At 37.7% G+C, this 18,087-nt stretch overlaps 2 protein-coding genes across 2 annotated transcripts in view; one reads left to right on the top strand and one right to left on the bottom strand.

The window, feature by feature from the left end:
• The window catches only part of LOC134740887 (integrin beta pat-3-like), a 394,139-nt gene that overhangs the window by 30,971 nt on the left and 345,081 nt on the right, over positions 1-18,087 (bottom strand). The gene's annotated exons all lie outside the window — the stretch shown is intronic.
• LOC134740513 (neuroligin-1-like) overlaps positions 1,249-18,087 on the top strand; it is a 314,697-nt gene continuing 297,858 nt past the window's right edge. The window contains exon 1 of the mRNA XM_063673019.1: positions 1,249-1,422. The gene's annotated coding sequence lies outside the window, so the exon portion shown is untranslated. The remainder of the gene's footprint in view (positions 1,423-18,087) is intronic.

Raw genomic sequence — 18,087 nt, 5'->3', positions numbered from 1 at the left:
AAGTATTTTTAAGCTTCGACTGAGATTAGGAATAATAACATTTATGAACATTCATGAGCCATGAGCTCGAAATAAACGATAATTTAATTTAATTTATTTTTAATTTAATAAGCACTGAATAAACTCTTAAAATAAGTGCAAAAGTAAGCAAAAATAGTGCGGAAGCAACAGTGTAACTCTCGAGTATATCCAAGCTAATAAGGGCATTCAATATTCAACTCTTGGCAATTATGAATATCTTTAAGAAGTTTCTTAAACATTTCACTTCTATTTTAGGAGTGGTGGGTTTTGTACTAATCTTATTTATATATACAAAATATATATATATAAATTGACAGTCTAACGCAGCGTACTACGTAGACGAATACTACGCAAAAGCGATGCGGCGCGGGGTGAATCAATCCTTTGATACCTATAGAAGTGTCCTACGTGGGCGATCTCGTTGCGAACGCGAACGCCTTAGGCCCGCCGCGCCGCGCCGCTTCGCTTCGCGTTCGCGAGTTGTCTTCTTACGAAGATGCCGCGTAACACATAAATGCCTGGGATTTGAACCAGGGACCTCCTACTTCGTATGTAGGGTCACTACTAACTAGGCGAGGATCCTAACGTTTCTACCACATATATTTGTAAAACTAATTGTAATGTTTAACTTGCGTTTTGACGTTTTAGTTAGTCGCGCGACATGTTCCAGATAACCTAGGCACTAAGAGAGCTGAGGACTGGTTCTAGTACTTGAAAATAAAGATAGGCTCTTTGAAACATGGCCATAATATATCACGCGAGTAATTAAAATTACGTGAGTTAAACCGGGGTTAATTTAAATTCGACCCCTCATAGAAAACACACACAGTATTTATTCTTAGAGTTAGAACAAGATAAGTGCAACGATTTTGGTAGCACACGCAGTGCGTTATTTATACGTCATAATTTCATAGAAGTTTGGTCTAACTACAAAATTTCACTTATATTAATTCACGATCCGATAAATGTCATAAACGCAACTCTAACTCTCATCATATGGTGTAATTCCCGTCTGAAATTGACGTATAATCATTCTTAATTAGTTAATCATTATTCAATAAGCAACACAACTGTGAAACGCGATAACAACTCTAATTAATCTTCCAGCCCTGTCATCGCTTAATCATTACTTGACACTAAACTTGCAAGTATAATCCTTAAAGCATAAAACAATTGGAAAAAACTTTGGCAGTCTAACGAGTTTCTGTGCCTTAAGCTGAAAAAAAAATGAGCTGAGCCCAGCCAACCCGTCAGTACCGCGTCGAGCGTCGAACGAGCCAGACGCATAACGTGTTGTAGTATTTTCCGAGTGGTCCGATATAGTGGACGGTGGTGGTGAAGTGGAGTGTTGTGTTATGTGTGTGAATGTGTAAAACGGGGAGAAAGCCGGCACTGCGCGAGGTAATTATTAAAGTTATTAAGTTAGGGATTTCTTGATGCAGGATTGGTGACGTACCTACAGACTCAAAAATATCTTAACACACGACGCGTTTGAGGGACTGTCGTTCGCTGAGGTTTTCTTTTTTATCTGGTACTATAATTATTTACCAATTATTACAATTTACCAATTATTTCTTCGGTGGTACTCTGTGACTGGGATAGTGAAAGCCTTTAAAAACCTAGGCTCAAAAAACTATAAGGGTTAAAACTTGATGAAAATTTAACGCTTTAAAGGGTAATAAGACATTATAAGGTAAAAAAGATATGACCCGTAACGTTATCTTTTTGTAGATTTGAGTTTTTTTTTTGTTTATTATTTTAATGCTTATAATATTAACGCTTGTCTGAAATTCGTTTTATTTTAGACAAAAGGAAATTCCGTAGCAGGATAAGAGAAGAAAAAATGCCCTTCATAATAGTTAATAGTTTTTAGTAGTTAAGTTGTTGTGCATTTTTTTTTTATTACAAAAAGGCAAGCATTTGACCGCAATCTTCTGATGGTAAGTGCCGATGCAGTCTAGGATGGATCATGCTTACCTAAAAAATGTCTATTCACTCCCGATTTAAAAAGATCCAAGTTTGTTCTTATCATGTACTTTTCAACGTCATGTATGTTGTGGGTATAAATAAAGAAATTATCTATCTATCTATCCTTCATGATTAAGAGATATTTATGTTATCATTACATCTAGTAGTCCAATTCAAATTCAGTCAAAGATACTACCTTATCGTTAAAGTTAAGAGTATTATAGACAAACGGCACTCCGGCATCGCTTCATGGTAGGAACTCCAAAAATACGCACGAAGCGTTTTGCTTCCACATTTCTTATGCGAACTGCCAAGGAGTGGAACGCCCAGCCCGAGTCTGTGTTTCCGCATGAGTACAATTTGGAGCTCTTCAAGGCAAGAGTTAATAGGTATCTCATAGGTAAGCGTGCTCCACCGTAGACCACATCATCACTTACCATCAGGTGGGGTCGTGGTCAAACGCCTGCCTATTCATCATAAAAAAAAATTAAAATAACTTTTACTTTCTGAGATGATTTAATTAATTAATGTATTTATTGAAAACACGTTTACATGTTACATGTAAAACTAATGCGCCATGAAAGTTAATTTACATACACTTAAATTAAAACTAGTACTATGATACATTTATAATACTAAATTATTACAGTTGAACACCTATGATTTCAAATATCTGCAATATGATAGTAGGTATTTATACTTTTATTATAAATTGAAGTACCTACTTATTCAAATAGAAAAATTGTGACTGCCACAATCTGCCATTATGACCAGTCGAAGTTTTTAGCTAAGAGGTCCCTATAAAATTCCACTTAACATTCAAAGTATGAACACCATTTCAGGTTTTAATTCACACTTAAAAAATTTATTGGTACAGAAGGCCTATTACTCGGTGAATGAGTTTATTGATAATAAGACATAATTTTTTTTATTTTTTTTATTGAAAAAATATCATTTATCTTCACCCAAATTGACATTGTAATTTCTAGATATTTCGGGGATCTAGGAAACGACTCTAATGATTTCGAAGAAATTTGCTCTGTGGGGGTTTTCGGGGGCGAAAACTCGATCTAGCTAGCTCTTATCTCTGGGAAAACGCGTATTTTTTAGTTGTTATATGTTTTCCGAGCAAGGTCGGTCTCCCAGATATTTCACAATAAAACGAGAAAATCACAACAATGACGACAACAAATCAATTTTAACATGTAACCTGAAGTAATCAGAATGACATTTTATTTTCAAAGTAAATTTGAAACATATTTTATAATAATAGACAAAATTTTATTTAATAATACTGATGCTGCAGGTTTGCAAAGAGTGTAGCAACAAATGTAATAGTACATTTCGATGCTAGTGCGGAAAGTATGTCATTACTTCACGAGCACCGAGATATCCGGGACGAGTGAAGAATGACATTTCCGCACGTGTATCGAACGACGTTTTTTAATGCAGTTGCGAAAAAATAAGAAAAACAACAAGTAAGGAATAAAACCAATATCGAATGTTGCCTTTGGAAATTTAGCTTGCAGTAAGAAAAAACGCCTCTTCTTTGACAGGCGTTTCGGCAGCTATTCCTACCTCTACCTTGCATAGCTATTTCGTTACATTCAGACAACTTATTAAGAACGGTGTTTCAATCTTCAATATTTAAAAATAAACGTGTTATAATGATGAAGAGGTAAGTAATAAAATATGAAATATGTATATTTTTCGTATTCTTACATTAACAGTAGGTTTTTATGTTGATTACGACATTTAAAGAAAACTAATATTAACACTCATCAATAAGTAGTCATAAATTGGAACAAGTATAAATTTAAAAAAATTGGAAAGTAAAAAGCACTAGTTCGCGAATACCAACTTTCCGCACGCTAAACAGCTACGTAAAGTAGCACTTTTTGAGCAACTGTATTAAAAATTATATTTCATGTGTCCGAAATGTACCGTTGTTATTCCATACATTCGCATGAACAAGAACATTTATATGAACACGACTGACATTGCCCCGTACATTTCATTTTGCTCGAGAAACTCCGAGAGCTTTTCTATTCTCGCATATGAATTTCCTTATTATATCGTCATATAACCTCTCTATGTAAAGAAATCATTTCGACACACTTCTTGAGACACTTTCTTATTCTTGAATAAGAGGAATTCTTGAGAAAATTTTTGCAGCTTATTTCTTAAAATATGTGTCGGTTTTTATACCTTTATTATTTAAAAAAACTTGAGTTATCTTACCGTGTTTTTACGAAATTTCAATGTTTGTTAATATTTTGAAAATATATATTTTCAATCTATTGCTTAAGTATTTGATCAAGCTGAAATGAAGTACTAACCTATTTATATGAGTATTTTTTTTATACTTAGCGATAATTCGATATTAGAAATTTGTGGCTATGGTAAGAGTTAATAAAATAGTTTCATAGGTGGCCGCTAGAGGCAATAGAGAATTTCTCCATACAATTTGTTTACACTCTCGCTAACGACTAACGAAGAAGACGAACGAGTAACGAAGTAACGAAGTAACGAGTAACGAAGTAGGTCATGTGTATAATGATGGAACGAAAAGTTACAATGAGAAAATACAAAAAAAATCTATGTTTAGAATATTTGTGAATTTTAGTGTATCATTTATCATTTTAGTGCATGCAAAATTGCTAAATATTAATATGGCCCTTTGAGAACAAGTTGCAAATTGTATTTCCATATATTCAGCTTCGCACGATGCGAGGGAGATTAAAATTTTAGTAGGTATGATAAGCTGTTTCCGTATTTATAATGTTGCCAACTTTGTAAATGGAATATCTGGAGTACGGGGAAATGTTGGGATTTCACGCTTGATTCTGGGATAAGTAAATGTTACTTACTGAAAGGCCCAATACGTTGACAATATATTCACTGCGGCATATTGTTGATAGTTTTAACAAATCTTTGCGTTTGGGAATTGGGTATCAAAGCTAGCGGAAAATATTTTGACGATATATATATACCATCATCATAGGCCTTTCAGTCTATTTATTGCAGACTACATATACAAAGAGTGTCAGGTGACAACGTTTCTCATGGCTGTATAAGGCTATATAAGCCAATACGGGAGATATCATACATTAAAGAAATACAAAAATCAAAATTATTCCATAAAATAATTTGATTTGTTCCCTAGTTGGGTAATTTTAAATACCCTCTATAATTAAAATCACAATAATTAAAGTTACAAATCATTAAGTCATTCAAGCTGAATAAATTATTCTGAGACCTTTAAAATTACAATTCATCAAAATCGGTTGAGTCGTTTTAAAGTTATTAGAGAACATAGGGATGGGCATTGGGCATACATAAATATAGAGGTTAAATATATAACTCCTTTGTTTGACTTGTTGTACAATGACAATGCAATTTGTATGGAAATCGCGCAGTTGTTTTGCATACAAGTTGCCGTTAGAATTTCGTTAAATTGCTTTTGATTTAACTCGGTCCACGCTCGTCTATCCCTATTCCCTACTACATTGTATTTAGTTTTCAAACATCGTACATAAAGTCATAAGTCATTTATTCATAAAGCTAATTTTAGTTATTTGTCACACTAGGTCTTAGTGTGACAAATAACTAAAATTTTGTTTTAAACGTTTCAAATTCCTTAAAGTGGTCTTGGATATTTGAGCCAATTCACTAACCCGGGGTAAACCGGTTAAACCTGGAGTTACCATGATTACCAGTACAATTTGGCACTGGGTTAACAGTTTACCCGGTTAACCCTGGGTTAGTGGGATGGTGCAAGTGGCGCTTAAAGTTGTACCTATACATTACACTTTTTGCCAAATTTGGGATTATTTACGTTATTTCTACCAAAGATAGATATAACTCCGTAATAGATGGATACAGTCTAAGGAAAAAACGTGCCTCGAAAATCAAGAAAATTTGATTCTCGTTCAGAGGGCGCTACTAGTTTTGGCCAACTGTCGTATAGATGGCGTTGACGGTTTCGTTTGTTATTTAACAATTTTAACGCATATCAGTGAAAGAACATGGGTCAAAATCATCAAAATAATTAATGCAAATAAAAAAAATCATTTATCTATATTTAAATACATTTTATCATATTTTTACAAATCTTCAATTTTAGTTTTAAAGTGTGTCGACAGATGGCAGTGAATTTACTGGGGTTACAAAATTTACTATGACAGTACCGCTCTAGTATAAGTTACTCTATGTTTCTACTCAGAATCACGAGCTCTTTACATACTAAAAGTTTCCTAAAATTTCCATACATTCTTCGATCCTTCCATTCCGTTAACGTCAGACACGTCCGTTATAGTCTATGAAAAATGGTAACGGAATAAAAATAAAAAACCGGCCAAGTGCGAGTTGGACTCGCGCACCGAGGGTTCCGTACTTTTTAGTATTTGTTGTTATAGCGGCAACAGAAATACATCATCTGTGAAAATTTCAACTCTCTAGCTATCACGGTTCATGAGATACAGCCTGGTGACATACAGACGGACGGACAGGCGGACAGACGGATAGCGGAGTCTTAGTAATAGGGTCCCGTTTTTACCCTTTGGGTACGGAACCCTAAAACTCTTGGGACCCTTTTTTTCTCCTATAGGATCGAAAACGCTCGTTATGTTGCGTAGAAGTGTATTAAGACCTAATTGTAACGTATTCTGGCAAATAAACATTTCTATTTCTATTTCATAAAATTTCCCAAATGTAAAAAAAAATTTTGTGTACAATTTTAAATAAAATAGCCTCTTAGGTACTAAGTGAAACTTGATCAAAGAAAACGGATTTTTAAGGTAGACGTCCATAGGCCCGCATCGCACGCATCAGACGCATCGCACGCAACGGATTTTAGTATTCTTTGTATATAAAGTCACACAAGTGCGTCCACTGATCCGCACGCATCGGATGCAATGCACGCAACGGATTTTAGTATTCTTTGTATATAAAGTCACACAAGTGCGTCCACTGATCCGCACGCATCGAATGCAATGCACGCAACGGATTTTAGTATTCTTTGTACAGAAAGTCACCCAAGTGCGTCCAATGATCCGCAACGTGGATCTATTTGCGTCCGATGCGGGCCTGTGGACGTATATTTAAAATACATCCCGACGTTTCGAACTCTTTACAGAGTTTGTGGTCAACGGGTAACTGAAGAAATATACTAGTTTTATTTCATGATTAAATATTGCGGTAACCGAAGACAATTACAAACTGATATTATTACAAAAATCAAAAACGTTGTCACGACTTTTCCATCTCATCACCCAACACAGATCGTAAATGTATATGGGCCGGTTATCTTTTTAAAGGGCTCACTTTTGACATTAAAGGGTTCCCGATAAAAGATTCCCTTGCAACAAAAGCCTTCTTTGTTCCCCAGTAACTCGGCGAGGGCTCTCGAGCCTCAGTCCCGAGAGTTAGCGTAATTAAACATTTCTTTTGGCCTCTGGAAAACGAATACACTATGCTTTGTCGTTTACTCGTTAGGATAAAAAGAATACAGTTGTCACTTTTTGCTAACGTCGTGACCTCGTGACACAAAATAAAAAAAATAGAAATAGAAATCCTGTTAAATAAATAGTAATAATATAAATGTAATAGAAATATTAGAAATAAGACCATACTTAGCGTACAATCTATTAAGAGTGTAGATTAGGCTGTCTGAGAGAAAATTTTTGTAATTTCTTTTTTTGAAATAAAGTTTAAATTTTTTTTTTTTTTACAAATTGTCTTTAATCGAGTTCAGGGTGTTTTGATTTTGTCGAGATAATTCACTTCGTTATTTTATTGCTTTTTCAGGGTTCAGTAGTCATCTAGGCACCTTTATAGTTACGGCATGTCCGTTGTCTGTTTGTCTGTCCGTCCGCGTTTACTCCGTGAAGGTGTGCCATAAATCAATTATGCCGACAATGTGGTAAAATGGGGCATTTTCTATGAAAAGGGACCTTATTGTCAATGGCGCTTACACAGCCGCGCGGCATTGTATTTATTTCGGAGCATCGTTTATAATGGCGTAAGCGCCATCGACAATAAGATCCCTTTTTATAGAAAACACCACAAATAAATACTAGTTTTTTTTTAATAAGTACCTCCCGTAAACGTAAAAGGGAATGTTTTTTTTTCTGTGAGGTGTGGTTGGATAGGTCTTTCAAAAGTCAGTTCCAAAAACCCCCGCTTAGGAACTAATAAAAGTATAAGGTAGTGTGTGTACCTCACAAGTACGTCGAAGGCAAAAATATCGATCCAGACAAATGGCTCAAAAATATGTGAACACGACTTTATTGTCTAAGGTGTAAGAGCGTACACATATGTGTCGTTTTCAATCAAAAGGTACCACATTGTCGCTTGCCATAAGCACGCTCTGGCAAGTTATTCGTATAAGGAAACAATCCAATTTCGTCCTTATGGTAAGCGACAATGTGGTACCTTTTGCTTGAAAACGTCACATATTTTTGAAACTTTGGAAATGTATATATATTTATGCCCTTGACTGTACAGCTATACTTACAAATACAAATATAAATGTTTATTTCATAGAATATGGTACAAAGATGGTCAAATTACAATAAATGCGTCATATTCTGCCTCTATCGGCGTAGAAATATGTATTACTTACAACATAGTTGCTATATCTACTTGATTATTACTAACATGCATACAATAAATTAATTTTTAACAAGCAGAAACGTCTGCGATCGATGCTATTAAGCTTAGAATAAATTTAAAATTGGAAAAATTACTGCCTTGGGTGAGACTTGAACTCACGGCCTCTGGCTCGATACTCCAGCGCTCTGCCAACTGAGCCACCAAGACCTCATCCATAGTCAGCAAATCTTCCCACTATATGGGTCTAGGGGACCCTAGCGACATCTACCGTAAGAGTGTTACACTTCTTAAACGGCCACCGGAGTTCCAAGTCATATTGGAAATTCACCAGTTACGATGTGCTACCCATTCTAAATTAATTTTTAACAAGCAGAAACGTCTGCGATCGATGCTATTAAGCTTAGAATAAATTTAAAAGTGGAAAAATTACTGCCTTGGGTGAGACTTGAACTCACGGCCTCTGGATCGATACTCCAGCGCTTTTTCCACTTTTAAATTTATTCTAAGCTTAATGCATATAATATATTTTAATATACAGGAACATGCACACTACAATCATTTATCAGTCTTTCTATACTTGTTTACATGTAATATTTTAACTTATCCTGTATCCAAGACATGACTCGTCCCCGGTCTGTGCGGTCACGTACGTCTCCAAAGACACGTAGAGGTAAACGAAACTTGCTAACATAACGGGAACAAATGGCTTGTGTTGTCCGGTAAATCCCGTCTAGACTCGGGACTCCATTCAGACCCAATTCGATTGAACATAAATATAATATCAATTCACTTTTCTGTAACAGACTTTCGAAAACCCGTCTTGCGAATTTTTTTTTATACTACGTCGGTGGCAAATAAGCATACGGCCCGCCTGATGTTAAGCAGTCACCGTAGCCTATGTACGCCTGCAACTCCAGATGAGTTACATGCGCGTTGCCGACCCTAACACTCCTCTCCCTCGAGCTCTGGCAACCTTACTCACCGGCAGGAACACAACATTATTAGTAGGGTCTAGTATTAATAATAGTTTATGTGACTGCTACATAACGAAAGGCATTAAATACGAGTGTTAGTTTTTGAAACGAGCTAAAGGAGTTCGCGAGTTCCCGAGAGGTTATATAGGTACCGGGTGTTTCCTGTAACAGGAGCATTAAATTAAACTGGAGGCTGTACTCCTCAAACTGACCAACATTTGTTCAGCAACTTTTAAAAATAACTTGTGTATTATTAAGTCGAATAGCTCGACATGTTTCGCTCCAATTTACGAGGACCGTCTTCACGGAGACACGACACGTCTTCACTGGTCGAGGGCGCGGCGTGTACTGAGTGACCCGGTTTAAAATAATCTAATATGTTTGAGTCTCACGGGAGTTTTATAGTTAAAAAAAAATAACTTGTGTTTTGATTTTCATTACACTTTAAAGTTTATTCTAAGACGCAATATATTGCAATTTTTTTATGTTTAAAGGGTGACAAGCAACGTCAAACACACAGATGGCAGCGTACATTGAAAATAATATTTAATTTGTATGAAAAAGGTAAAATCTAAAAAATTCATAATTTTAAAAAGTTGCTGAACAAATGTTGGTCAGTTTGAGGCGTACAGCCTCCAGTTTAATTGAATGATCCTGTTACAGGAAACACCCGGTATATATTATATTATATGACCTATAAATATATAGTAGCCGACCGCCAGGGCATTACACGCCGGTTCAAATCCGGCCTAAACTACTGGAGGGCTTAATCACTTTTTCTTTAGTATATGACATCTATTTCAGCATATAATATTCGTTCAATGGCTATTATATAACTTTGGACAGTAACATATTTAATAGGAATCTTTAAATTCCCGTTATTTGGTGTAACATTTAGCATTCTGAATGCGTCCCCATGCCTCCGGCTTTTTGCGTACGAACACTGGCACGGGTCTGTGGGTGCTCCGTGCTCGCCTAAACATGTCCCAAATTAATTACATCTTTTTTTTTTTTTTTTTTTTTTTTTTTTTTTTTTTTTTTTTAATTGAAAATTTAACAAAAATTATAACATTATAAGTACCTTAATCTAATGTTCGCCAAACTGTGACACAGTTTGTTGGCGGTGCGCTCTAAAATAATCTTAAACTAAATAGGTACACTAAAATTAAGTAAGCAGTTAATCAATCAATCAATCAAGCAATCTTTTTTATTCGCTCCTGAATTCTATTAACAAATGCACATAAATAAATCATGATACTGATTTTCCTTCTTTTATTAGGGTTCCTTACCCAAAGGGTAAAAACGGGACCCTATTACTAAGACTTTGCTGTCCGTCTGTCCATTTGTTTGTCACCAGGCTGTATCTCATGAACCGTGATAGCTAGACAGTTGAAATTTTCACAGATGATGTATTTACGTTGCCGTTATAACAACAAATACTAAAAAGTACCGAGTCCGACTCGCACTTCTCCGGTTTTTTTTTTAAAATTATGTCATGTCGTTTATTCGTATATATATCAATGGGCATACGGTGTAGGCCGTCAATTTATCCTATATATGTTAACAAAATCTGCGGTGCCAGGCAAATATCATTTTGAGGATGTAGCTGTTAAAAGTTAAGAAATGATTGCTTACTATATGTAACCAATTTTAATAAAAAGAGCAAAAAAAATAGTTAAAAACTAAATCTTATAGAAAAATTGTCATTTTCCTCGCACTTGCGCAGTAAGCATGCTATTTCACACAAGCGCAGCGGGAGTTAAAGTCCATCTTAATTCCACGGGAGTTATAGCTTTTTTTAGGGTTCCGTACCCAAAGGGTAAAAACGGGACCCTATTACTAAGACTCCGCTGTCCGTCTGTCCGTCTGTCCGTCCGTCTGTCCGTCTGTCTGTCTGTCACCAGGCTGTATCTCATGAACCGTGATAGCTAGACAGTTAAAATTTTCACAGATGATGTATTTCTGTTGCCGCTATAACAACGAATACTAAAAACAGAATAAAATAAATATTTAAGTGGGGCCCACACAACAAATGTGATTTTTTTGCCGTTTTTGCGTAATGGTACGAAACCCTTCGTGCGCGAGTACGACTCGCACTTGGCCGGTTTTTTTTAAAATTATATCACTAACTCATACGAACCAGGTTCTAAATAAATGCTTAATAAAAGTAAGTATAAAATGAGTTTTTCTTTCAAAATACTAACGTTTATAATTTAATTATTTTGAACAAGTTTGGGAACAAATCAAATTATTTTATTAAATATTTTGATGTGTTTTTTAAGTAGTCACACTACTATATATAAATTAAAAACTGTAATAGATGTCATATATTAAAGAAAAAGTGACGAGGCCCTCCAGTGGTGAAAGCCGGATTCGAACTGGCGTCTTTAGCTATCGCGGCTAACGCTTCACTCACTCACTCACTCACTTACGGTCACTTTTTCTTTAATATATGACATCTATTACAGTTTTTAATTATTTTGTTTAGGATAAAAAATATTTAACTTTATTAATTTAATAACCGTTTGAAATATTTCTACACAATTTTCCATCGTGACTAAATGCCCAACGGGTCCGTGCCTTCGCTGTCTAAACAGTCAAAAAATGACAATATGGCGACGAATGTCTGAAATGTCACCGTATTTGAGAATTATTTCGCATAAAAGTTTAGTTTTTTCTTTGCAAGCGTGATAAAATACATTGTGTGTAACTCCGGGGGTAAAAATATTGCAAACTCGAGCCTGCGGCTGTCGTGAATCTATAGATCTCGTTTGCAAAATTTTAATTACCACCGTTGCACAATGTTCTATAATTTTGTTCAGTAGAATCGTATAAAATGTGCATGAAATAAGACTCAATTCGTCGACGTCATTTTCGAGTTAAAGGAATTTAGTTTTTTTTTTTTTTTTTAATGATGAATAGGCAGGCGTTTGACCACGATCCCACCTGATGGTAAGTGATGATGTGGTCTACGGTGGAGCACGCTTACCTATGAGATACCTATTAACTCTTGCCTTGAAGAGCTCCAAATTGTACTCATGCGGAAACACAGACTCGGGCAGGGCGTTCCACTCCTTGGCAGTTCGCATAAGAAATGTAGCAAAACGCTTCGTGCGTATTTTTGGAATTCCTACCATGAAGCGATGCCGGAGTGCCGTTTGTCGTGTGGTCCGATGGTAAAAATGGGATGGAGGAATAAGGTTGTGCAGTTCCTCGGCACACTCTCCGAAATGTATCCTATAAAAGATCGACAGGCTGGCAACCTTGCGACGATGCTCCAGACTTTGGAGTCGAGCATTCGTCAGATTGCTGTCATTTATGATTCTCTTAAAATTTTATTTTAATTAAACAAATTCCAAATTTAAATGACGTTAATTGTCCGCGAGGCGGTTCCTGCCTCTTCAAGGGTTAAGGCCTTAGCTTTTATTATTAGCTAAATTGAAAATAATATAAATTGTAAATTCCCACTTTTGTTCTCTGATCGTTAGGTCAACTTTTCGATTAAATTTTCAATCAAACTAACTTTTATGTAGTAGAGTCGATGGTAATATTCTCTCGTTTAAATTTCGAACTAGTTCTTCCTTTGCTCGTTCCTTTGTGTGCAACATGTGCACCCACAGTGGAATTTATCAATACATAGGTATTTTACCGATTTCAATAACGTGAAGTATTTGGATTATGTTCAGATGGATATCCGTTGCGCTCCTGAGGTGAGCGGAGGTTCAAAGTATTTTCTTTTTACCGATATTTTGCAGGGATATGATACGTAAAGAGTGTTGTACCTTTTAACAGGATTCTTCTCAAATCTCTATGAATTCTATTAGCAAAACTGAATCTTAGGTGTAGACACGATTGTGTGTTTATTGAGTTTTTTTAAAAAATCATATGTAAAATTAAATACCAAAGGATAAGTAAAAGTAGCAGGATAGCCTTTGAAAAATTGCCCCCAGAGATTTTTGTTCAAAACTATTACCAGATGCCCTGTAAGGATAGAAAATATTTCATACAAATTTTTAACCCTCTACTGCCCACTGGAACCTCACGGCATCCATTTAACCCTAAAACGTTTTTATGTATTTTCCCCTAAACTATGTAACTGACGGATTCCATATTTTGTATAAATATTACTTCAACCTAAAGGTATTATATCAATATCAATATATTTGATGAAATATCTAATAAAAAACTGTAATAGATGTCATATATTAAAGAAAAAGTGACGAAGCCCTCCAGTGGTGAAGGCCGGATTCGAACCGGCGTCTTTAGCTATCGCGGCTAACGCCATGAACCCCTAGGCCACCCCGCCACGGCGGTGCCCGTCCGAATTTCTCGACTATATGCCATCTTAGTAAGACTAGGCGTCTTTGACCAGCTCTAAGGGCAAGCAGTGCGCGCTTGCACCTCCTAAACGAACTCCTTACGGATTTACGTTGTAGCGAGAGAGACTGGTGCTGCCATCTATGAACAAGTTTGGGAACAAATCAAATTATTTTATTAAATATTTTTGATTTGTGTTTTTTTAAGCAGTCACACTACTATATATAAATTAAAAACTGTAATAGATGTCATATATTAAAGAAAAAGTGACGAAGCCCTCCAGTGGTGAAGGCCGGATTCGAACCGGCGTCTTTAGCTATCGCGGCTAACGCCATGAACCCCTAGGCCACCCCGCCACGGCGGTGCCCGTCCGAATTTCTCGACTATATGCCATCTTAGTAAGACTAGGCGTCTTTGACCAGCTCTAAGGGCAAGCAGTGCGCGCTTGCACCTCCTAAACGAACTCCTTACGGATTTACGTTGTAGCGAGAGAGACTGGTGCTGCCATCTATGAACAAGTTTGGGAACAAATCAAATTATTTTATTAAATATTTTTGATTTGTGTTTTTTTAAGCAGTCACACTACTATATATAAATTAAAAACTGTAATAGATGTCATATATTAAAGAAAAAGTGACGAAGCCCTCCAGTGGTGAAGGCCGGATTCGAACCGGCGTCTTTAGCTATCGCGGCTAACGCCATGAACCCCTAGGCCACCCCGCCACGGCGGTGCCCGTCCGAATTTCTCGACTATATGCCATCTTAGTAAGACTAGGCGTCTTTGACCAGCTCTAAGGGCAAGCAGTGCGCGCTTGCACCTCCTAAACGAACTCCTTACGGATTTACGTTGTAGCGAGAGAGACTGGTGCTGCCATCTATGAACAAGTTTGGGAACAAATCAAATTATTTTATTAAATATTTTTGATTTGTGTTTTTTTAAGCAGTCACACTACTATATATAAATTAAAAAAAAACTGTAATAGATGTCATATATTAAAGAAAAAGTGACGAAGCCCTCCAGTGGTGAAGGCCGGATTCGAACCGGCGTCTTTAGCTATCGCGGCTAACGCCATGAACCCCTAGGCCACCCCGCCACGGCGGTGCCCGTCCGAATTTCTCGACTATATGCCATCTTAGTAAGACTAGGCGTCTTTGACCAGCTCTAAGGGCAAGCAGTGCGCGCTTGCACCTCCTAAACGAACTCCTTACGGATTTACGTTGTAGCGAGAGAGACTGGTGCTGCCATCTATGAACAAGTTTGGGAACAAATCAAATTATTTTATTAAATATTTTTGATTTGTGTTTTTTTAAGCAGTCACACTACTATATATAAATTAAAAACTGTAATAGATGTCATATATTAAAGAAAAAGTGACGAAGCCCTCCAGTGGTGAAGGCCGGATTCGAACCGGCGTCTTTAGCTATCGCGGCTAACGCCATGAACCCCTAGGCCACCCCGCCACGGCGGTGCCCGTCCGAATTTCTCGACTATATGCCATCTTAGTAAGACTAGGCGTCTTTGACCAGCTCTAAGGGCAAGCAGTGCGCGCTTGCACCTCCTAAACGAACTCCTTACGGATTTACGTTGTAGCGAGAGAGACTGGTGCTGCCATCTATGAACAAGTTTGGGAACAAATCAAATTATTTTATTAAATATTTTTGATTTGTGTTTTTTTAAGCAGTCACACTACTATATATAAATTAAAAACTGTAATAGATGTCATATATTAAAGAAAAAGTGACGAAGCCCTCCAGTGGTGAAGGCCGGATTCGAACCGGCGTCTTTAGCTATCGCGGCTAACGCCATGAACCCCTAGGCCACCCCGCCACGGCGGTGCCCGTCCGAATTTCTCGACTATATGCCATCTTAGTAAGACTAGGCGTCTTTGACCAGCTCTAAGGGCAAGCAGTGCGCGCTTGCACCTCCTAAACGAACTCCTTACGGATTTACGTTGTAGCGAGAGAGACTGGTGCTGCCATCTATGAACAAGTTTGGGAACAAATCAAATTATTTTATTAAATATTTTTGATTTGTGTTTTTTTAAGCAGTCACACTACTATATATAAATTAAAAACTGTAATAGATGTCATATATTAAAGAAAAAGTGACGAAGCCCTCCAGTGGTGAAGGCCGGATTCGAACCGGCGTCTTTAGCTATCGCGGCTAACGCCATGAACCCCTAGGCCACCCCGCCACGGCGGTGCCCGTCCGAATTTCTCGACTATATGCCATCTTAGTAAGACTAGGCGTCTTTGACCAGCTCTAAGGGCAAGCAGTGCGCGCTTGCACCTCCTAAACGAACTCCTTACGGATTTACGTTGTAGCGAGAGAGACTGGTGCTGCCATCTATGAACAAGTTTGGGAACAAATCAAATTATTTTATTAAATATTTTTGATTTGTGTTTTTTTAAGCAGTCACACTACTATATATAACCACCAGCACCACCAGTCTCTCTCGCTACAACGTAAATCCGTAAGGAGTTCGTTTAGGAGGTGCAAGCGCGCACTGCTTGCCCTTAGAGCTGGTCAAAGACGCCTAGTCTTACTAAGATGGCATATAGTCGAGAAATTCGGACGGGCACCGCCGTGGCGGGGTGGCCTAGGGGTTCATGGCGTTAGCCGCGATAGCTAAAGACGCCGGTTCGAATCCGGCCTTCACCACTGGAGGGCTTCGTCACTTTTTCTTTAATATATGACATCTATTACAGTTTTTAATTTATATATAGTAGTGTGACTGCTTAAAAAAACACAAATCAAAAATATTTAATAAAATAATTTGATTTGTTCCCAAACTTGTTCATAGATGGCAGCACCAGTCTCTCTCGCTACAACGTAAATCCGTAAGGAGTTCGTTTAGGAGGTGCAAGCGCGCACTGCTTGCCTTTAGAGCTGGTCAAAGACGCCTAGTCTTACTAAGATGGCATATAGTCGAGAAATTCGGACGGGCACCGCCGTGGCGGGGTGGCCTAGGGGTTCATGGCGTTAGCCGCGATAGCTAAAGACGCCGGTTCGAATCCGGCCTTCACCACTGGAGGGCTTCGTCACTTTTTCTTTAATATATGACTTCTATTACAATTTTTTTTTAATTTATATATAGTAGTGTGACTGCTTAAAAAAACACAAATCAAAAATATTTAATAAAATAATTTGATTTGTTCCCAAACTTGTTCATAGATGGCAGCACCAGTCTCTCTCGCTACAACGTAAATCCGTAAGGAGTTCGTTTAGGAGGTGCAAGCGCGCACTGCTTGCCCTTAGAGCTGGTCAAAGACGCCTAGTCTTACTAAGATGGCATATAGTCGAGAAATTCGGACGGGCACCGCCGTGGCGGGGTGGCCTAGGGGTTCATGGCGTTAGCCGCGATAGCTAAAGACGCCGGTTCGAATCCGGCCTTCACCACTGGAGGGCTTCGTCACTTTTTCTTTAATATATGACATCTATTACAGTTTTTAATTTATATATAGTAGTGTGACTGCTTAAAAAAACACAAATCAAAAATATTTAATAAAATAATTTGATTTGTTCCCAAACTTGTTCATAGATGGCAGCACCAGTCTCTCTCGCTACAACGTAAATCCGTAAGGAGTTCGTTTAGGAGGTGCAAGCGCGCACTGCTTGCCCTTAGAGCTGGTCAAAGACGCCTAGTCTTACTAAGATGGCATATAGTCGAGAAATTCGGACGGGCACCGCCGTGGCGGGGTGGCCTAGGGGTTCATGGCGTTAGCCGCGATAGCTAAAGACGCCGGTTCGAATCCGGCCTTCACCACTGGAGGGCTTCGTCACTTTTTCTTTAATATATGACATCTATTACAGTTTTTAATTTATATATAGTAGTGTGACTGCTTAAAAAAACACAAATCAAAAATATTTAATAAAATAATTTGATTTGTTCCCAAACTTGTTCATAGATGGCAGCACCAGTCTCTCTCGCTACAACGTAAATCCGTAAGGAGTTCGTTTAGGAGGTGCAAGCGCGCACTGCTTGCCCTTAGAGCTGGTCAAAGGTCGCCTAGTCTTACTAAGATGGCATATAGTCGAGAAATTCGGACGGGCACCGCCGTGGCGGGGTGGCCTAGGGGTTCATGGCGTTAGCCGCGATAGCTAAAGACGCCGGTTCGAATCCGGCCTTCACCACTGGAGGGCTTCGTCACTTTTTCTTTAATATATGACATCTATTACAGTTTTTAATTT

The sequence above is a fragment of the Cydia strobilella genome, chromosome 4 (assembly GCF_947568885.1).
Source record: "Cydia strobilella chromosome 4, ilCydStro3.1, whole genome shotgun sequence".
Classification (NCBI taxonomy): Eukaryota; Metazoa; Arthropoda; class Insecta; order Lepidoptera; family Tortricidae; genus Cydia; species Cydia strobilella.
The sequence above is the reverse complement of the archived record's forward strand: the minus strand, read 5'-3'. Positions and strand labels throughout refer to the sequence as shown.